The following is a 22,995-nucleotide window of genomic DNA, read 5'->3' as shown; positions in this document are numbered from 1 at the left end:
AAAGAGCCCGTAGGTACAGAATTACACTGAAACTGATCATCACCATAACAAACAAGTCAGTTATCATTATCACCACAACTTACCCGCAACATGTTTTCTTAATTGAATCCGTAATTCTGTATGCTGAAATTCCTGCTTATTTTGGTGTTGAATGAAGGCATCAGATAAAAGTAAATCTTCATTTTCACTGTGTGAAATAAAGAAAGTGTTTGTTTTGAGCACTTATTGCTGTTGCTGCAGTGATGAACTTCAGTCGAGTGACAGTGCCACTGTAAAGTTCCGGCGCAGTAAAAAATATCTCAATAAATGACACAGTACGGATTAAGAGTACATTTTTTTCATTCGAATTTCACTTGTGTAAGAGTAAAAAGTACTCACCATTAAATCTACTCTTAACAGTGCATTTTCTCCAAAAAGTTACTCAAGTAAATATAACTGAGTAAATGTAGCATGTTACTACCCACCTCTGTGCAGGACTGATGGAAATGACAGTGGTTTAATTGGCAGATCTAGTCCAGTGGGAGGAATATAGGAACTAACCTGAAATGACGCCCATATGTACTGTTCCGTTAATCAGACATTTAACATACTCAAAAGACGCATTATGCTCACAAACATCAAAACTTAATTAGAGCCGCTCATCCCTTCTTAAGTAACAATGAAGCTCATTTGTCAGGATGACACAGTTGAGGTCAGACCAGCTCCGGGCTTTATTAGTTTTCAGTGTGATTCTGCTCTAGGGAATTTCACACAGCAAATTTGTCAGCTCAGCTCCATTTGACAAAAACCCTCTAAACAAAAAATGTCAAACTGACTTGCCTGAAGCAAATTTACACACACGCATATCAAGAACTGTCAGTATTACATCTGCCGATAAGGCAAAAGTGTATGCGACTTCCTTACATTATAATCCTGTCACACAGCCCTTTAGGATCATTTCACAATCACATTAACTTAAGCAATGCATCATTATCATTGACATTTACTTTCTTGACCCCATCTGCACTGTTTCAAACACCGTAGGCAAAATAATACAATTGAATTACTGTAATGCAGGCACTTGCCATGGGTTTTGAGACTGGGCAAACATTAAAGATTTTTAATACATATTATTAAACGCTGTGGGCAAAACGCATTATACGGGTGAGTATTATGTCACAGAAATGTTATTGACGTAAATTGTTGCCTTAGAAACATCAGTCAATGGAAACAATTATGTTACAGAAATTCATGACCAAACTATTTTCAATTCAGGATAATGAATTGCTCATATCACATAAATTAAAGATTGTCATATAATGAGCTGAGCATGTTTATGTCCATTAAATCATACAATGAACCATAGTGCCAGAAGTACATGATTTGACATACAACTAAAAGAAAAAGGAAAGATTGCCTGTTACTAGTTTCAACATCATAACATGCCTCTTTCTCCATTATTAAAGTAAATTAACTTAATCTGGATAGATCATACTGACATTCAAAAGGAGACATGCCTAGAGAAGAATAGTAAAGGGTGTTACGTGCAAACTCATCTCAGATTAATCGAGAGCTCCATGTTGAGTGATTGTCGGCGACCAGGCATATTAGTGTCCTTTCAATGTCTTGGTTTACTCTCTCTGTCTGGTCACTGGACTGGAGGTGGATGCCAGAAGACAGGCTGCTGGAAGATCCGTTGAGCCGACCAAACGCCTTCCAGAACCGTGACGTGAACTGTGGGCCCCGGTCGGAAACCATATTCTGCGGGAACCCGTAGATCCTTAACATGTGCCTCATTAAACGTTCTGCTGTTTGGTTTGCTGTGGGGAGCTTTGGCAAAGCTAAAAGATGACAAGCCTTAGAAAATCTGTCCACCACCACCAGAATTACCATATTTCCTTGAGACTGTGGTAAGCCTGTGATGTCCAAGGAAATGTGGGACCAAGGGCGTCTCGGGATAGGTAGTGGGTGCAGCAAGCCTTGGGGGTGGGTCCTAGGTTCCTTGTTCTGGGCACAAATGGAGCAATCAGTTTAGGCCACCAGAACTTCCTCTGGACAAGCTTGCAAGTTCTAGTTGTTCCCGAATGTCCATAAGGGAGGGAGGCATGAGCCCACTGCAAAACCTCAGACAGTTAGGGACAAACAGGTGCCCTGGAGGGCCATTACCAGGTCCTGGCTGTTGCAGTTGGGCCCAGCCATCCCTGGAAGTGGGGAGAATGGGTTCTGGACAGCACTCCCCCTCTGGTGGCTCAAACTGTCTCGAGAGTGCATCTGGCTTAAGATTCTTGGAACCTGGGTGATAGGAAAGAGTGAAATTAAATCAGTTAAAAAGAGGGACCAACGGGCTTGTCGAGAATTCAACCTCTTTGCCTTCTGGATGTAAGTGAGGTTCCTGTGGTCCATCCATATGAGGAAATGGTATTTGGCCCCCTCCAGCCAATGCCTCCACTCTTCCAATGCCATTTTAATGGCCAGCAGCTCCCTGTTCTCAATATCATAATTCCTCTGAGTTTGGGTAAGCTGACGAGAGAAGAATGCACATGGATGAAGCTTATTATCACTCTTACTCCTCTGTGACAGGACAGCTCCTATCCCCACATTTGAGGCATCCACCTCCAATACACAGGGCATCTCTGGATCAGGGAGCGTAAGGATAGGGGCAGATGTGAAGAGTTGCTTCAATTTATTGAAGGCCTGGTTAGCTCTGCTGGTCCACGCAAACTGTCTGGTTGACTTAGTGAGTGCGGAGAGAGGCTCTGCAACAGAACTGAAGTTTTTAATGAATCTCCTATAAAAATTGGAGAAGCCTAGAAAGCGCTGTACCTGCTTCACTGAAGTTGGACAGGGCCAATCCAAGACTGTCCGAATCTTGCCAGGATCCATCTGGAGACTGCCCTTGGACACACAGAAGCCAAGGAATGAGACTGCTGGAACATGAAATTCACTCTTCTCCAGCTTCACAAAGAGTTTATGCTTCAGCAACTGCACTAGGACCTGCCGAACATGCTGAACGTGTTCTTGGTAGTTGTGGGAGAATATGAGTATGTAATCCAGATAAACAAACACAAATCATTCTTCCACTTGTCTCCCTCACAGATTCTAACTAGGTGATATGCATTACGAAGGTCTAGTTTGGTAAAGATGGTGGCACCCTGCAGGATCTCAAAAGCCGTGGTCATGAGGGGGAGTGGGTACCGGTTCTTGATGGTAATATGGTTTAGACCTCGGTAGTCTATGCAGGGTCGGAGGCTGCCATCCTTCTTTTCAACAAATAAAAAACGGCTCCTGCAGGTGAGGTGGAAGGATGGATGAATCCACTGTCCAGAGATTCTTTGAGGTATTTATCCATGGCTAATCTTTCAGAACCAGAGAGAGAGTAGAGCCTTCCACAAGGTGGGCAGGTACTAGGAAGCAGTTTGTGGCATGGGGGGCGTGGTCGTGTGTCGGTCTGCGGAAGAGAGAGCGGAAATTCTCTCCCCCTCTCTCGACACTTGGCGTTCCTTAAATGTCTCTCTCCATATCACTATAATAAGACACAGGTGTTAGAGGTAATTACAAACCAGGTGACAAGCCTTACCGCTCTCTCTCTCTCCCGCAGACCGACACACGACCACGCCCCCCATGCCACACAGTTCAATAGAGCAATCATAAGATCTATGAGGGGGCAGTGAGGCAGCTCTGTCTTTACTGAAGACTTAATGGAGATCCGCATACTCCGGGGGAACTCGGGATAACTTGGGAAGATGCGTTAGAGACTTGGGTTTCGCCGGCTCCATCTTGAGAGGAGCCATGACTTCCGTGGACAGGGTCTCGGGAACAGAGGTACAACTCCACCTGAAAATCTCTGGCGAAGGTTCTGGGAAAGATCTTAGCAGATTGGGGGTACAGCAGAAGGTGATGTCTGAGACACGGCAGTTGGTTCCCTAGGTTCTAACAACCCCTCGGTACCAGTCAATGTGTGGGTTGTGAGCAGTCAGCCATGGGAAGCCAAGAATTAGAGGAAGCTTAGGAGAGTGAATCAAAAGGAACTGTATCTGTTCCTGGAGTTGCCCCACCCTCAGCTGGAGAGGTGGGGTACATTGACTAACCTGTCAGAGAGGACTGCCATCAACTGCAGTAATGTTAAGGGGTTTCTGAAGGGTTGCAGGCTGAATAGAAAGTATCTTGGCCAACTCAAAGTCCATAAAACTCCTGGCGGCCCCAGAGTCTACAAAGGCACAAACTTGATGATGTTGAATGCCATGGGTAAGGGTGACATGGATGGTCAAACCAGAGGTCGCCGAGCAGGGAATGGTTCCTATTCTCACCCTGGCTCCCCTCCTCCTGGATGAGAGTTGGCTTTTCCCGACAACTCAGGACATGCAAAGCGAAAGTGTTCTGGCTTGCCACAATAGAGACAGCGTCTGTCCCTCATCCATCGGTTCCGTTCTGCTTGGGATATCCTGATTCTACCCAGCTGCATGGGTTCCTTGGGGTCGCTAGGGGATGAAGGCAGTTTAATAGGGCTGGCAGAGTCCAGCAATCTGATCTCCTGCTGTCACTCCTGTTGGTGTTTTCTGAGGCGGTGGTCTACCCAGATGGCCATGTCAATGAGGGATTCGAGATTAGGTGCAGGGTCTCGGAACGCCAACTCGTCCTTGAGCTCAGGAGACAAGGCATGGTGAAAGGTAGCTCTCAGGGCTCATTGATCCCATCCACTCCCTGTGGCAAGGGTATGAAACTCGATAGCAAACTCTGCTGCACTCCGGTACATTGAGAGAAATGAAGCAAGCGATGATCCACATCTCCCACATCTAGCTGGTCCCATAAGGCTGAGGCCCAGTCCAATGCCTTGCCTGTGAGAAGGGTAATGATGTAGGCCACTTTATTACTTTCAGTGGGAAAGCTGCTGGGCTGGAGCTGGAAGGCCAGGGTTCACTGGGTAATGAAACCTCTACATTTCTCAGGACTGCCATCAAATTGTTCGGGGGCTGGTAGTCTGGGCTCTGATGGTAAAGTATAGGTCTTGGTGAAAGATAGGGAGGTGGGTCTCGGGATGAGGCGGCTTGAGACTGGTGACTCAGAAGTTGAAGGATCTCTGACCTCTGAATGGTAGCAGCTTGATCTGAAAGGGCTGTTTGAAGACCCTTCCGCTGGGCTCGCTTCCATGGTTCAGTCTTGCTGTAATGAGGCTGCCGTAACCGGGTCTGCAGTGCTCAAGTGTTAGGTGTTTTACCACTGAGCTAACTCCCCGATAGTTGAACCCAAGAGCAGAAGTTTTTTTTTGTTTCTTCCCCAAAAACTATAATCTTTACTTGAAAAATAAAGCAAAGTACAAATAAACAAGGAAAGCCGAGCTTCCACAAAACAGAGAAACACAAATAGACAAAAGGGTCAAAAAGGGTATAATAAGGAAAACACTTGAACTGGTCACTGGAGGCACAGGGTACATATGCTCAAGACTGAACACAAAGGCAGGTGAAGGGAATGAGGATTAACGAGCAGAGAGTTGAACAGGGTTAGGGGTGTTTGTGCCATCTGCAAGAGTGGAGAGAACAGAGCTCAAGGTATAAGTGCCATCTGCAGGCCTGGAAAGAGGATGGCATGGAAGGCTCAAGGAAAGCATCCCCTGCTGGTCTGGAGGGGAACAGCAACCCAAAGAGGAGATCCTTTACAGATATACACTCAATGAGCATTTAATTAGGTACACCTGTACACCTACTTATTCATTATTTATCTAACCATCTAATCATGTGGCAGCAGTGCAGTGCATAACATCATGCAGATATAGGTCAGGAGCTTCAGTTAATTTTTACATCAACCATCAGAATGGGGAAAAAATGTGATCTCAGTCATTTCAACCGTGGCGTTATTGTTGGTGCCAGATGAGCTGGTTTGAGTATTTCTGTAACTGCTGATCTCCTGAGATTTTCACACACAACAGTATACTCAGAATGGTGCCAAAAACAAAAAACATCCAGTGAGTTCTGCAGACAGAAATGACATGTTGATGAAAGAGGTCAATGGAGAATGGCTAGACTGTTTGAGCTGACAAAAAAGGCTGCAGTAACTCAGATAACCACTCTGTACAACTGTAGTGAGCTGAATAGCATATCAGAATGCACAACACATCGATCCTTAAGGTGGATGTGCTACAAAAGCAGAAGACTACGTTGGGCACTTTATTAGGACTATAGTTACTAATAAATTACAATAGGCAACTAAGAATTGTGAATGGGTAAAATCGTAATGGTCCTAATAAATAGGGCTCTTTTTCATTTTGCTAAATATTAGGGTTGCGTGGTATAACAGTACTAACGAAATATCACGATACCCAAAAAATTTCAATGGTACAATATCATCTTGTTGTTAAATTTGGTACCATTTTAAAGTATGCTGCAATTAGCAAAATGTAATGTAATGTGAGAGTTTTGAGATTAAATCAAAGACCATTTGAAAATAATAAAAATAAATTTTATATGGTCAACTGTTTCATTAAATTAATTTCATTTGTTTCACAGTCACATGCACGCCACAGAACGAATGAGAGGCTCTGCACTGTCATCTCCTTCACACAAACAGACATGCACACAAACACACCACTAATGCTTGATTTTCATGCAGTGTGTCCAATAGTATCCATCTGCAGAGCCGCAGAGCAGTGTGTTTAGTGTATAAATGGCTGTGAATACTTGATATAACGACCCCTCAAAAAACAGGATAAACTTCAAAGGTCTTTCAAAATAAAAGTCCTGCTGAAATGAGAGCTATGTTGAACTGGATTCATGAAATTGAAGACATTATGAAAATTTTTACTAGTTTAAATGTCCAATATTCAAAGTAGTTGCAATAATACTCATAAAAACAACTATATCATATTAAATGGTTATATTATTAGTATTATTATCTGCAAGCAATGTCACAAAAGCCAGTGTGCTGAATATCAGTTAGCTCTGTAGTGCATCTTTATTGTTTTTTACCACATATATATATATATATATATATATATATATATTTTTTTTTTTTTTTTTTTGTGAAAATTATTATATTTTCCTTTGATTAAATGCTGTACAGTATGTATTTGATTAAACACAATTTGGCAATTACATTTAATTAAACTATTTAATATGAATCAGAAATATAAGTGAAAAGGCATACTTTTTAGGCAGTTCTTTAGTCAAGTAATTTTCTTTGTCATTTCATAAAAAATCTGAGTTTTTTTTTATTTGTTGCCTAAGTATTGAGTTAGCATTGATACCGAGGTACCAGGGCTGGAATCGTACCGAACCCAACATTTTGGAATAGGAACAACCCTACTAAATATAGGGCTAATTTCTTCTCTCTTTTTATAATTTTGGGATGAAACTTGACCTGTGCATTTTTGGTAGTTTTCATGAGATTCACCCAAATATATCACACATTTTGTTAGAGATAATGTCAGAATAGGTAAAAGTAAAGGATGGCATTTAACTGGCTTTCTGTCACTTTTTATTGATAAAGGGAAAGATGAACACAACATGAAAACATTCAAAGTGCAGGATAGAAAAAGTTAATAAACCCTTGTTTTTAATAACCATATAGGGTACTTCCAATGTTAAAATTTCTTTTAGCATAAATGCTTTTTTCCAACATTGTCAGGCATTATTGTAATTTCATCACTATAACAACATTGTAATCCTGTTATACAACACAAATGGAGTAAAACTGTACACCACTTGTTTTAAATGACAGTGTTGACTGTACCACACTTCATGCCATTTTGCATAAATGAGTGTGTTATGAGTGAGTCCTGCTAACTCCGCCAGGCATTTGAAAAGTTTCCAGCCATTCTGTCCAAATCTGCTAAGAATGATTGAAACAGTATGTGAGTTCACACTGGCATAAGAAAGAAGTGGTGAGTAATGGCTGCTCTGAGCAGACAGAGGTCTCAGCTGCATTGTTTTGATGCTATCCTTTAAACATCAGATATGAGGGAATTTCCTTACAGCCAATTTGACCTTTGAGTCTTAGGATCAAAGAGTCTGACATCACAAAACTGCCGAATTTAGCTATCTCTAGAACGGCAGTGTTTGAAGACTGAATGTTTACATGATTTTCACAGCAATGTCATGACTCAGGTTTGCGTTAGTTGCCGGAGTGACTCATCCTCTAGCTGTCCAGCCAAGATGACCACTAATGGGTGAAAAATTTCTGGTTGACAGGAAGAGGAAAGAAGAATGAATGACTTACTCTATGAACAAGAGGAGAGTCTGAGATCAGAGGGAGGGTAAATGTGACAGAGCAAGCAAGAGTGAACTGGGCGATAAATGTAATATTCGTGATGATTTTGCTGACAATTTCAAATAAGCAACATTGTGAACAAGTTGCTAATTTTAAAAATATTAAAAACGGTATTAGTTAGGCTTAATTCATTTCAGTTCAAACTGTCAGTTTCAATTAATTGATTTATAACGCTGATTTGTTTGCAGATCACTAAAATATTTTTTGTAGAAGTCTCCATGGCATTAATCATTTTGAATAGATGTAGATAGCTTAAATATTTAACAATAGTATGTATTGATATGCACTGTATATGGTTCAATTAAATTCTTTCCCATGTTTATTTAAAGAAAATAGTGTGGAAAACATGCATTTACTTTTTAAAATAAGCCAATTCAGGACAAATATATATTGAGATTTTTATTTAATGTTGTTAAAAGATTGAAAGGATATAGATCCAAGCCCTAGTGAGAACTGGGCAAAAAAGAAAGAGAAGAGAGAAAGAACAAAAGACAATGAAGGTTGAATAATGGCAGGAAGGTTTAGTCACGTTACAAGGGGAGAATATTTTACTGGAAATGTCTGGAGAGGGCCAAATTAAACCTTTCCTATTGCACATCATCTACACAAAAACATACACGCCCAACAGACATTATATTAATTTGACCTGCCAGGTACACTTCTGCCCTCATCTTCTTCTAGTTACAAACACTCACTGCATAGCTGACATTTCCCACAGCACACTCAAACCATTTAAACAGGAAGCCAAATCCAAACCTTTCCCATGCACTGATATTCATACTGAGAAAATCACCCTATTTAGTTTCCTGATCTTTGAGTGTACTCATGAAATACAAAACTTAAATGTGTTTTTTCAGATGTAACCATCTGTGTTGATCTGCCAAAACCAAGACATCTCATCAATGTGGTCAGATATTCCACTGAATGGCAGAATGTGCCTCATAGAACAAACCACTAACACATTTTATGAACTCAAAACTGTTTTTATGTGAAAATAAGTTTAAAATGAGTCGTGTGCTTGAGCCCCTCCATTACAGGCAAATGGAACCAAACCAGTATCATAATGTATTACATGAACATTTATTGTATAAATGAGTCTAAAGGCCAGGGAATACTGCGTTGAGCAGCAAGTGAATTCAGTGTTCTTTTATTTCAACATATTATCATTTAATAGACTGAAAAATACTACCAGTATAGCACTGAGGGGGAAATTCAATTTAGAATTAATTGCACCAACTGACAGCATATATTTTATTTTATTGTGTTGTCTGTGCAGTTTTAGCACCCGATTCAAAAGTAATTGTAAAAATCAGATACACACACACACAAACACACACACAAAAATAGGTGTTAAAATAAATGTTAGTGCTAAAAACAAATTCCCATATTGTAGGCTGGATGTTAGTCATATTATGTCAAGGATGACACAAAATAGTGTTAATGCTACTAAACAATTCCATATTGTAGGCTGGTGTTATCATATGTCAAGATGCAATGACTACCACTCTGTTACTGCGATCCAGGTAACTAAATCAGCTCTTTAAAATGCTGAAAGGGTGCTCAACTATTATAACACGTCTAAAGAATCATTTGATGAATAACTGCTGCCTTGATCATTAGAAAAATTTACAAATGTCTCTTTTAAACTAAATTCTTTCACTGCATTATTTCCGCAGCTGGTAATAGCGCAACATTATTGCACAAGAGAATACTTTGTGAATAAGATTCAAACTATAATAAAAAGCCTAACTTGCATAGAAAGAGTTGAGAAAAAGAGACTTAATTTACATATGCAAGCCGCAACACTACACAAAGCCTATTTAAGGAACATGATCACACAGGAGGTCAGCATGTTGTTTTCAAAAGTTCTGGTACCCTAGGATCGGCCGACCCACCGACAAGCAGCATCTCCTATCAGACATTTTTGCATCAGCCCCAGCATGTTTACCTTCCCCTGTGGCGCAACTGGAACCGTGTTGTGTCAGCAGCCAAGGAAACCTGGGTTCGGATCCTGTATTTACACCAGGAAGTAATTGTGTTTGCATAATCAGTAACAAGTGTGTTTCGGAGGTTGCATTTTTCCCTCTAACATTAAATTTTTACTCCACTCATAGATAGGTTTGGGGGTTTGGTTGGGGGGTTCAGTTTATAATATGCATTTCTCTTCACTGTATTATAGCCTGAACAGCTGAAACAACTTGCAAGGTTTTTGCACTGAAAATACAAAGTGCAAAAATGGTACAACTGTAATAATATTGTCAATTTGCCCCTGAATGTCTCCCTTAGTTTTGAAAAAAACATATAACAGTTTAACTAAACCATTACAGAGTTTGAGAGACACTGAAGTATGTGATAGACCTGTGTGACTTTTGTGATGACTGGCTAGAAAAAGGTCAGTTGATGAACAAGTACAAACTCACAAACAGCAGAGCTGAGAGAGAAATTACACAGGTTGGGATACTTTACTGCTCTGTTATTCAACTGCAGTTGTAACCTTGAAGAACAAATTGGAAAATAAACAATAAAAGATTAGCAAAAACTTGAGAAAATTGTATACAAGGCTAATAATTTAAAACAGGTGAAAATAAGAGAAAAGAAGGCATACTCAAAAAGCAGAAAAGCAGAAAGTGAGGGAGAGAAAATAATGAAGAGAACAAGTCAAACGGAAAAACCTCAGTACAGTGAACAACAGCAATGTATGCCCATAATAACACCAAACCAGCAAGACCTGAGCACACACAGAAATCTCCTTCTGGAGCTTAACATTAGTTAGCACAAGACATTCAGGACTGTCTGTCTGATCCATTTAGATATCACAAAGCTGAAAAAAGGAGAAAGCCAAAACAAACAGGAGAGTGAAGGTGCAATAACTGCTTAACATCTGGAGAATTACTAAATACTCTGAAGAACACAAACACAATGGCACTGAGAAGTATATAAGCAGAAGTGAAGTGAATGGTCTTATATTGCCTCTTAGAGTGTTTGGCAGTTGAGATTTAGGAAGAGGAAAAAAACACTTAAAGAAGATGCCATGTTGTTTTTGAATGTTTCTATTTTCCCGAACAACGTTCAAAAGCTTGTATATGTTTGCGTGAAGTTGGGAGTAATTACTGGAGAGAGAAATGAACCCTTTAGCAACTTTAAAGTGAGAGAATGCATGTTTAAGTGTGTGTGTGTGTGTGTGTGTGTGTGTGTGTGTGTGTGTGTGTTCGTTACTACACCGTACCCTAACCAGGAGCAATATGACATGTTTCCAGCAACAAGTAATTTGTCTGTCAACACTGAATATGAAAGTGCTGCACGACACAATCAGTACATTTACATGCACAGTTATAATCAAACTACAGCAGGTTTTTTTGTAGTGAATCTACAGTCTTTCTGTCATTTCAAGTATGCATCACATGATGTTAAAAAAAAGTGTTAAATACATGGCCCATGATACCTCAGCCTTTCAGAGCATGTCCACAACATTGAGGCCAATTGTGGTTCAATTAATGTGTAAACATGTTGGACGAAGCAGAGTTACAATCACATTTTCTTGGTCTGTTATTCCAAATTTGCAACAATCGGACTGGTATGATTTCAGTCAGACTAAAGTGTTTACATGACATCTTAAAGATGAAGGATTGTTTTACTCTGACTGAAATCAATCTTTGCAGTGCTTTCCAGACTTTTCAGTACCTTTAAATGTACTGATTCACAGGCAATCAATTGTTTAAAGACCCTGTAAAATCAAAATAAACATTTTCTGCTTTTAGTCTGTTAGCCTATTTGTACTATATATGCTAGTGTGCTTCTAAATGTTGAATAAAAACAAGTTTTCAGAAGATATAAGCATTTCAAATCTGCAGTCTCTCCGAAGATTATAACTTCTGAAAGGGACCCAAATATGGGAGTTGTGTGCAAGGAACGTTTTCCAGCAGTTTCTGGGGATGTACAGCACGTGTACATGTTTTTTCTTTATGTTTAGTGTATTGTTATTCAAAACATTAATATATTGTGATGTTTTACTCGCATGTTTCTCATTTATCTGTATTGGACTTGCACAGCAGCTCCAGCATCGTCGTAAGCAAAGACCACGACACGTTGTGTTCGTTTGTGGGCCTGTTATGGAGTAATGTGGTAAGTTAGATCATTGTTTGTTTCTCAAGTCAGTGTAAAAGCGGTCAGACTCTGTATTGAGATTAATTATCAGTTTCCATGATCTCCTGCACGAGCAGCACCACATTGGAAAGGAGTGTGTTTGGCTTTTCCAAGTGCTGCAATGAAAACTAAATCCTATTGGCTACTGTTATAAAAGGAACGAGATTTTCAACAAGTCCTGCCCCAACTTCATGTTTCAGTAGAAAGAACATCAACAGGCCAAAGAAAACTCATGGGGACTTTAAAGTACAGATCACTGGTTCATATAGTCCTGGAGCACATTAAGCTAAACGTATTTAGTGAGCTGTAAATAACTGTCCATAGTGCAGATTTACATGGAAGAAATAGTTATGAAATAGGATATGGCAGTACACAGGTTCTTGATGCAAAACTTTCTTCAGTGTTAAAACACTGTGGAGGTGAGGGCATGGTCGAGCGCCCACGACAGCGCATCCCTCCTCCTTCCCGGGTTTCGGCATCAATGTAAAAGGGGGGATAAAATGGGAAAGGAGGAGACGGGAACTGGCTGAACAGTCAAAATAATATTTAATGTAAAATTAAAACATAAAGACAAAACCATAAACACACACACATGGCAGCTGTGTGTGTCTCTCTCTCTCCCGAACTGCTGCATCTGGCTGCCTTTATCCCTCTCTTTGGCTGATTAGCCTGATTGGGGGCCGGGCGTGCATAGTCACGGCCTGGCACCGCCCTCCTCCTCGTCACAAACACTTTTTCATTACAAAGAATAGGCATGCAAATTTACATAACATTGCTTGAAATAACTGAATCAAGAAAAAATAAAGACCACCTCAAGCAATTTACATATACATCGATAAGTACAGGTGCTGGTCATATAATTCGAATACCATCAAAAAGTTGATTTATTTCAGTAATTCCATTCAAAAAGTGAAATTTGGATAATGTAAACATTCATTCCACACAGACTGATATATTTCAAGTGTTCATTACTTTTAATTGATGATTATAACTGACAACTAATGAAAAACCCCAAAATCAGTATCTCAGAAAATTAGAATATTGTGAAAAGGTTCAATATTGAAGACACCGGGTGCCACACACTAATCAGCTAATTAAATCAATACACCTGCAAAGGCCTTTAAATGGTCTCTCAGTCTAGTTCTGTAGGCTACACAATCATGGGGAAGACTGCTGACTTGACAGCTGTCCAAAAGACGACCATTGACACCTTTGCACAAGGAGGGCAAGACACAAAGATCATTGCTAAAGAGGCTGGCTGTTCACAGAGCTCTGTGTCCAAGCACATTAATAGAGAGGCGAAGGGAAGGAAAAGATGTGGTAGAAAAAAGTGTACAAGTAATAGGGATAACCGCACCCTGGAGAGGATTGTGAAACAAAACCCATTAAAAAATGTGGGGGAGATTCACAAAGAGAGGACTGCAGCTGGAGTCAGTGCTTCAAGAACCACCACGCACAGACGTATGCAAGACATGGGTTTCAGCTGTTGCATTCCTTGTGTCAAGCCACTCTTTAACAAGACACAGCATCAGAAGCGTCTCGCCTGGGCTAAAGAAAAAAGGTCTGGACTGCTGCTGAGTGGTCCAAAGTTATGTTCTCTAATGAAAGTAAATTTTGCATTTCCTTTGGAAATCAAGGTCCCAGAGTCTGGAGGAAGAGAGGAGAGGCACAGAATCCACGTTGCTTGAAGTCCAGTGTAAAGTTTCCACAGTCAGTGATGGTTTGGGGTGCCATGTCATCTGCTGGTGTTGGTCCACTGTGTTTTCTGAGGTCCAAGGTCAACACAGCCGTCTACCAGGAAGTTTTAGAGCACTTCATGCTTCCTGCTGCTGACCAACTTTATGGAGATGCAGATTTCATTTTCCAACAGGACTTGGCACCTGCACACAGTGCCAAAGCTACCAGTACCTGGTTTAAGGACCATGGTATCCCTGTTCTTAATTGGCCAGCAAACTCGCCTGACCTTAACCCTATAGAAAATCTATGGGGTATTGTGAAGAGGAAGATGCGATACGTCAGACCCAACAATGCAGAAGAGCTGAAGGCCACTATCAGAGCAACCTGGGCTCTCATAACACCCGAGCAGTGCCACAGACTGATCGACTCCATGCCACGCCGCATTGCTGCAGTAATTCAGGCAAAAGGAGCCCCAACTAAGTATTGAGTGCTGTACATGCTCATAGTTTTCATGTTCATACTTTTCAGTTGGCCAACACTTCTAAAAATCCTTTTTTTGTATTGGTCTTAAGTAATATTCACATTTTCGGAAATACTGAATTTGGAATTTTCATTAGTTGTCAGTTTTAATCATCACAATTACTGAAATAAACATTTGAAATATATCAGCCTGTGTGTAATGAATGAATATAATATCCAAGTTTCACTTTTTGAATGGAATTACTGAAATAAATCAACTTTTTGATGATATTCTAATTATATGCGCCTGTATATGTAAATTCAGTCTGTTCACTATGTGTTCAGTGATGTATCATTTCTTCCTGCAAGAGTGAATCTTTCGGAATAACACACCTGAGAGTTTAGTTTGTCCATCTCACTGCAGTCTTAGACAGCAAGTTTTTTAAACCTGGCTGCTGTGAGCAGAACTGGCTGTAATGTTTCACTTTGTGGTTATCCCTTGAAGTAAGTCATTAATGAACACTGAACCCTTTTGCAAGAATGATTCATGAAGCTTAACCAGTACTGCCGGCAAGGTTCATGTAAACAAGCCAAGAATACATTAAACTGATTTTCTCAGTGATCTAAGCTACTACAGAGGGGCTATCTCTGATTCTTAAAGTACATGAGCAGTAAACAATAAGCTTTTTGTTTACATCTAAAATTTTATGGAAGCATTATTACTACCTACGTGCCATAAAACAATTAGGAACTGGACGCAAACACTCCCTATGAAAATGTTTAAAGAGAAACATTTTTGAAAGGGGTCCAAATATAGGAGAATGAAGATAAAAAGAGTGAGGTGAAACTGAAAGATTAAGTGGTGGCTGGCTGGCTGGTTAAATAAACAAGTTATTTCAATGTGAAGATGCGATAGCATTGAGACAGTGATGGAAGACAGGAGACAAACAGAATGTGATATGAAATAAGACAGATCGCTCAGGAAAATGAATTATGTATTGAAGGTATGAGAAGTGGAGAGAGAAAAGAGAGAGGTATTGGCATGTCAAAAGGTAATTTAACATGAAATAAGACAGTCTGATGTTAGTTCTATCTCAGAGGACGTTTCCATTTGGTATGCCACTCATGTTGCTCCCTTTCTCTTTAATTTGTCCTTCAAAACCTTTATCGTTACACATCACACGCTAGTGGAGGAGCTAAGAGAATACCCTGCTGTTTACAATTTTATGAGTGCAAGGACAAAACGGTGTAGATGCCAGTAAAAAACAACTCATTGTGTGGTTAAACACAAACACCCAGATAAACAGTGGATGAAGATAAGAAGAGCCAAGAGGAAAAAATGCAGGTGAAATGCAAATGAAAGTGTTTTATAGTCCTTTATCTGAAAGTAAAGTCAAACCTCCCTGAGATAAAGCCCCAGAATACAGAGCTATTGGGAGATTTCTCCAAAAAATTCACACAAAGTCCTAAAATAAAGCCCACATTGCCCAAATCAAGGCATTCAGCCCCCTCAGAGAAGTTTGCTCAGTGTGTGCTTGCTTACACACACATTCCTCTGGACCCCACTTGGCACTTGGTCCCCTCCCTTGGTGACACAGCACAACTCACTGCACTTTTCTTTGTGTTTTTATTCACAAGTCTCCAAAAACCCTTTTAAACAGAGAGAGTAGAGAGGAGAAGTGGGAGACAGAAAAAGGGGAAGGGGGAATTTTCAGCTACATGGTGCATTCACTAGCATCTCTTCATTGAAGAACATGCTTTTGCGCATAATCTGCCTTTTTTTTCTCAGTTCATAAACAAATTGGCAATAACTTAACACAGAAAAGGTTATAAAGCAATTTTATCACATTAAAATCATGTTAAAACTTAAAACACATTGTTTGTCTTGTGGCTATACTTTTGAAATAGTATTAACGTTTACAGATTGGCCCCATTCACTTCCATTGTATTTACCTCACTAGAACCCAGATGTTTGCTTTTTCTTTTCTTTTTTATGAAAAGGAGGGGCAAGTCAATGCTGACAATTGAACTTAATTTGAACTGAACCTGGAATATACCATAAATATAATGTCCACCATTATTGAATGTCCACAAGACCATACTACATTTACAACCATTATAATTTATAATATAACTTATATAAGTTATAACTATTTAACACTTTTATTTATTTTGCTTTCTTGGATAGCAAAGTGGCTGAATCCTCCTGACACTGTTTGAATAAGTATCCGTATGATCTTATAATGATTTCACAGTCTGAATAACTCATAACTATTGTTTTTTGGGGGAAACTATAGTTATAGAAACATATGGCCTTTTTCAGACTCAAAAGTACATTCAAGTGTCAATTGTTTCTTATGGCTTGTTAATTTTAAGAGCTTTGCAAGACTGAGGAGGCTTGTGTGAATTCGTTGTCTCTAGTCACATATAAGCTCTCGTGACGCTGGTCCGTCCACTGGGTCTCGCGCCAATCTGAGGTTACCTCTCGCGCGGAAGGGTCGCAGAACTCCAGCAACCACCTGGGCGTCATGAGCTAATCGTAAAAAGGGTCGTTTTATTGAGCTTATTCATCCAGTTCCTGTAAGGTATCATTAGCCGTATCGCAACTCATTGTACGGCATGTAAAGAATTTATGGCCCTAGTGTCGCGCGCACTGTGCTGAGGGGGCTCTTTCGGAATATCCACATTTGATTACAACTGGGCGCTACATTCCCACCCTATAATTCAAACACACTGCTGTTAGATTAACCTTAAACAAAATGTCAAAGCGGCTTAATGTGATAAACCGTTATTTGAATACAAGTTGTAAATCAGACACGAAGTGCAATCGTATATCAGTTCATGGTGCGCAATCACACGCAGGTCTGATTAGAACTTTGCATACATATTACTGACAGTGTCTCGTCTGTCTTGAGTGTTTTCGAGACCGCTATGCAATCACAGTTAAAAGCGAGTTTGCTTTAGCCCATAAATACTAACTAACGCGTAATGCAAGGGCCACGGGTGGGTAAATAGACCACAATAACGCCCAAAAGCAGTGTAAAAGCGTTTTCGCCGTATCTGCTCAAATAATTGCTGTCAAGTATCATATCCAGGAACCCTTCAATTCAGCGAGCGGGTGTGAATAACAACTTCACCGTGAACACAAACAAACAGCACGACCTCGCAACAGACCAAGCGTATTACCCGGGACCGTTGCAGGCGTCCAATCCCTCCCAACACATACACACATCGAGACTTCTGGCCGCCATGAACGAGACAGAGACGGTGAATAAACTCGCGCAACGACTTCACACATTTCAGCATAATCTAAAAACAACTGTAGTTAAATGGACAGTTTCCAAGAGGTGGTTGAAACAACACGTAACATAGCAATCCGAGAATCCAAAGTGCATTTAGACACTAAAACGTTAGGAGTAAAAAAAAACAACGTCTAGTCTGAAGCATGTTCCGGATAAATACACTATACATGCATGTTTATATACGCAGCCTGTGTACAAATAAGTATCAGTGTATTTATTTTTACACTTACCTAGATGTCTTTCAGAAATCTTAAAAGTGTCGACACGCGAAAAAGTAGCTTGATCTTCTTTTTTAATCCGGGTTGTTCACTTCGGCAGGTTGTTTTTATACTAGGAGTCAAATTAGTCCAGCACAGTATTATGGGTTTATGCTTATACCCACTAAAGCCCCAATGAAAAAAACGGAATAAAGAAGGCGAAATACAGTTAGCCAGAAAGTTTTTGAAAGTAGGCACGTTGTACGTCCCACACTCGACAAGGTAAGAATGTTCTGTTGGTGTTTCGTCCCTCTACTCTATCACGCGGGAAAACTAGCGCAAATTACATGGACGTCCTTAATTATTTATTAGCTCCTCTCTCCTCTCTTGGCATTAGACCTCTCTTTCTCTTCCCTCCGGGCTTGCAAACACGACCAGGTGCTCATTTACATAACTGCACTAGCTGCGTCCAATGGCTGGCCTCAATCAGGTGCCTGATTGAATATTTCATGAGGTAATTGACCAATCCGCAGCGAGTAAAGGATGGAACCCGTGACTTGGCAGCGACGCTGTAACTGATACTTTATGCGTACCTCTGAGAGACCTTTTTGTAAGTATTACAAGAACGGAGAGATTTGGGGAATATGAAATTCAATATTACTGGAAGGAAACAACAGGATTTACCTGGTTAACTCTTTCCAGTGTCCGTTTTAACCCTTGCATAGAACTATATTTGACGGGAAATTAAACAAGGATGCGAGGATTAATCTGTGCAATGGAATGCACTGTATAAAACTCCTAAATCACATCTAATTTTCACACCTCGTGTTTTATGGAGTTTTTTTTTTTTCTTCTATTTATTTGGAAAGATGATCGGTATATATAGTTTTGCCAGCTTAACGATCAACACCAATCTAAGCAACAGTAGACTACACATCCCATTGAAGAAAGTGTACTTCTGTCTCTCAGACTCGTTTTACTCTGAATAAGGTCCATGGAGACTTATTTCTTTTCACATTTCCAGGCAGTGGCGTAGATTTTAATTTCACATTTTCTTTCTAGGAGTTTCACCAAAAATTAAGTTGGCAGTTTTCCTATAGGTTTAAAGAATTGATGTTTGGGCTCTTATTGATGCATATACTCTAAGTGTGTGTGTCAAGAGACTTCCCCTTAGTAGTGTTAAAAGATTGCATTATTACAGGGTAAGACTCCAGCAATATACCATTATGTCCTCAGGCCAGACTGTAACAACAGTCTGTTAACAGACTAAAAACCTGAGATTTCAGAGGCAATGAGGTCAAATAAGAAGGAAGAGTTATTTAGCTTTAAAAAGATCAAGCATTAGGTTGGATTATACTCATGCACAGGTGGTTGAAAAGGGTGTGGTGCTTTAATGTCAGTGAAAATCAATATACTGTATAGGTAAATAGGACAGGTAGAGGAGGGTGGGTGAGTGAAGGAAAGAACTATTCCACAGCTATGTGTTGCTACTTGCCCATCCATTGGGAGGAGATGGGAAATTGGAAATTTGTTGGCAGTCATTCAGTTACACTGAGATAAATAGTGGACTAATAGAGAGACAACAGTCTACCTAGAGTGTCAGTATTGTCTCTCAAAGTGCATAGACCGCAAGCCTTGTGCATGAGCATTTGTATGTATGTGTGATTGTGCAAATTTATTGCTTTTTATGGTGCGGAAAGTATTTGCACAGGGAGAGCGAGAGCAAAAGAGCATATATGAGACAACGAGAGAAAGAGATCATTTAACACCTTGGGCATGGATGTGAGAGGTGTGTTGAGAGAGAGAGAGAGAAAGAGAGACAGCGAGAGAGAGAGTAAAATTGTCAAAAGAGTCCTGTTTGAAACTTTGCTGTGACTTGCCACTTTGTTTTGTAGGAGGTAAAACTCACTTTTTTCCACCAACTTTTGACCTCTTTGCTCCGAATGAACAATGGTGCTGGCCTGGTTTGACTTTTCATTAGCATATGATTAGATATAGCTCTTGAACACACATACACAAACGCACTTGGTAATGGTTTCTCTTACCCAAATCCAACCACTTGGTTCTTCTCCCTCCCATTTTACTTTCTTTGTTTTACTGACTGGTTCAATTGCTGCAATTCTGTGGTTAATTAAGTTGGGATCTCTTAACTAATATTTCAATGAGAAATGTTATTGATGGAAGGGGTTAAAGTGATGCAACTGATCTTTTTCATGTTTTATAATAAAAATCAATACTGTGCAGGCCATTTTCAACATAGCTCAATAAAACCCAGAGGGCATGTCCTTGTGCAGAGCTCATTTTACCAGTATGCCACAAGAAAACAGGATCTATAACTTTTACTACTGTGTTAGAAAAAGGGGTTTCTTTGCCACAAGCTTAACTCGTGATACAGCTCTTGGCAAGCTGATCTCTTCCTCTCCTTCTCCCATTCTTTCTCTCTTTTTTTCACTCCCTCCCTCTTTTTTACCACTCTCCTGCTGGCCTAGCTTTGTTTGTTGCCCTGGCAACCTCCGATCCCCCTGTAATGTTGCAATGACCTTTGCATATTGTTTCAACTTCTTTCACTGGCTTTGTTTCTTTCACTTTTCTTCCTGAAGATAAGACTCTCTGTCACGCTTGTTGTGAATGACTCTTTATTTCAACAGATCTCTTCAACAGCTACAGTTGCATTCTTTTTCCTTCTCTCTGTATCTCTCTCTCCTTCTCCTTCCCTCTCTGTTTCTGTCTCTCTCTCTCTCTCTCTCTCTCTCTCTCTCTCTCTAATTTTTTTCATGATGCAGCAAAGCATGAAAAGCAAGCCTGATCCTGTGTTGAATTCACTGTGAAGAATATTGAGGGACGGAGAGAGAGAAATAGGAGGTAAATCTGATCAGAGAAATCTTTGTTAAAGGGATAGTTCACCAAAAAAATGCAATTTCTCATGTCCAAACCTGTATGACTTGAATAATAAAAAAAAAATCCTGCATTTCTTTTCTATATAATGACAGTTAATGAGGATGAGACCTCACACAATTGCATGCATTGTATGGCTTCAGATAACTTGAAAATAATGCAAGAGTCATATAGACCCTTATGATACTTTTAAGATGTTTTTCTTTTTTTTTTTTTGTCATATTGGACTGGAATGATATGATATGTGTGTGAGCAACAGATCAATATTTAAGTCTTTTTTCCTATAAGTTCTCCTCTCTGCCCAGTAGGTGGCAATATGCACAAATAATGTGTATCACCAAAAACAAAAGAAGAATGTGAATGTGAAAGTGGAGATTTATAGTAAAAATTACTTAAATATTGATCTGTTTCTCACCCACACCTATTATATTGCTTTTATATGGATTTTACATCTAGAGTCTAATGGATTAATTTTATGCTGCCTTTATGTCCTTTTGGAGCTTCAAAAGTTTGGCACTTTAATTTAATTTAATTTAATTTAATTTAATTTAATTTAATTTGACCAATTGTCACACATTATACATACATTTCTGCATATACATGGTGAAATTATTTATTTTTCACATTTTATGGACCTACAGAGCTGAAATGTTCTTCTAAAAATCTTTGTTTGAGTTCAGCAAAAGAAAGAAAATCATACACATCTGGGATGGCATGAGGGTAAGTAAATGAGAGAATTTAAATTTTTGGGTGAACTATCCCTTTAAGCTAGATAGACAGCAAAAAGGAGAATGATAAGGAGGAGATACAGGAAGTTTCTGTTAATCAAAGTTTCTCCCCTTGAGAAGTCAGTAATTCATAACATTATAATGCATTTGAATAAAATTAAAACTGAGTTGATCTCTATGATTTATGTAATTAATTGCCTATTCTCAAAGGTGAAGTGAGGAAGCTCAGAACATATATACATCCAGGCATGCTTCCATGCATGCACCCCTCCCCTCCGACAAACACATACACACATCACAGCTGTTGAGGGGCAGAGTGGGCTGATCACTCTCACAATGTCAGGCCAGCAGAATGCATGGAAGCGACAGAAACTGGCATTCCTTCCATTCCCTTACTAAAGCACCTAATCTATCCATCTCTCCCTCTCGCACTGTATCCCTCTTTCTACCTCGCTACCAAGGAGTTCTCAATGTCACACACATAAATTCTCCCCCACCTCCACACACACACTTGAAGAATACCAGGACACTCTCTGTTCTGCCCTCTGTGGTGTCCTCTTTCAAAATGGCTGTCAGTATCAGGGGCCCTAGGGTTACAGAGTGCTTCTCTAAGTGTCATAAGGGAATAAAAGACAAAGATGATTCAGAGAGACAGTGTAAAATATGTGTGTATGAGTGAGAGAGAGTGTGTGAGTGGTTTTTTAAATAAGTCAGCCGCATTTGGTGTCTGAGGTTTGAAGGATTTTGAGACTTTGGACTTTGTCCTGTGTGTGCGTGTGTGTGTGTGTGTGTGTGTGTGTGTGTGTGCACAATGACAGAAGGAAATTCACATCTATTACAGCTAAATAACTGGCTACATGCCATGTCATAGCATGTTATTCTTATGTGGTACACTGTAAAATACATTTTGTCATGTAACCAAAATATGTGTTCAATATACAAATATACAAAGACAATACAAAAAGCGGCTTTAGAATACAATGTATTGTTTACTACCATATTATTGATCATAAGTCAATCATTGGCATACAGTTCACAGCAATCCATTACACAAGTGAATTTGTCAATCAGTTGGAGATTTATTATGAGGGCTTGTTTAAGGACCCGTCAATGACCACCTGCATGAGACATTTTTTATAATGTTTTTTAAACAAGCCAAAGGTAAACATAGTACACAATACTGCAGATATATTTTACAATAATGCCAAGACATTATATTCATTACATAGTGTAATGCTTTTCAATGCTTTGGAGTTGTTGAAGGTACAAAGAGTATTTAAATAATATTTTAAGTCTTTACAAAAAAGTGCAAATAGAGGCTTTATAGACATAAATATACACTTATTTATAAAAAAA

General features: G+C 39.6%; 1 protein-coding gene across 4 annotated transcripts in view; it reads right to left on the bottom strand.

The window, feature by feature from the left end:
- The window catches only part of LOC127655559 (epithelial discoidin domain-containing receptor 1-like), a 61,683-nt gene extending 43,282 nt beyond the window's left edge, over positions 1-18,401 (bottom strand). For 3 of the 4 annotated variants that reach the window (XM_052143451.1, XM_052143454.1, XM_052143453.1), the window contains exon 1: positions 18,050-18,401. The gene's annotated coding sequence lies outside the window, so the exon portion shown is untranslated. Of the gene's footprint in view, positions 1-16,060; positions 16,122-18,049 lie in introns of those variants that run through there. The other variant, XM_052143452.1, reaches the window with a different exon arrangement.
- Between the last annotated feature and the right edge of the window lie 4,594 nt (positions 18,402-22,995).

Source organism: Xyrauchen texanus, chromosome 15, assembly GCF_025860055.1.
Source record: "Xyrauchen texanus isolate HMW12.3.18 chromosome 15, RBS_HiC_50CHRs, whole genome shotgun sequence".
Lineage (NCBI taxonomy): Eukaryota > Metazoa > Chordata > Actinopteri > Cypriniformes > Catostomidae > Xyrauchen > Xyrauchen texanus.
Note: the sequence above shows the minus strand (reverse complement) of the source record. Positions and strands in the feature narration are given on the sequence as shown.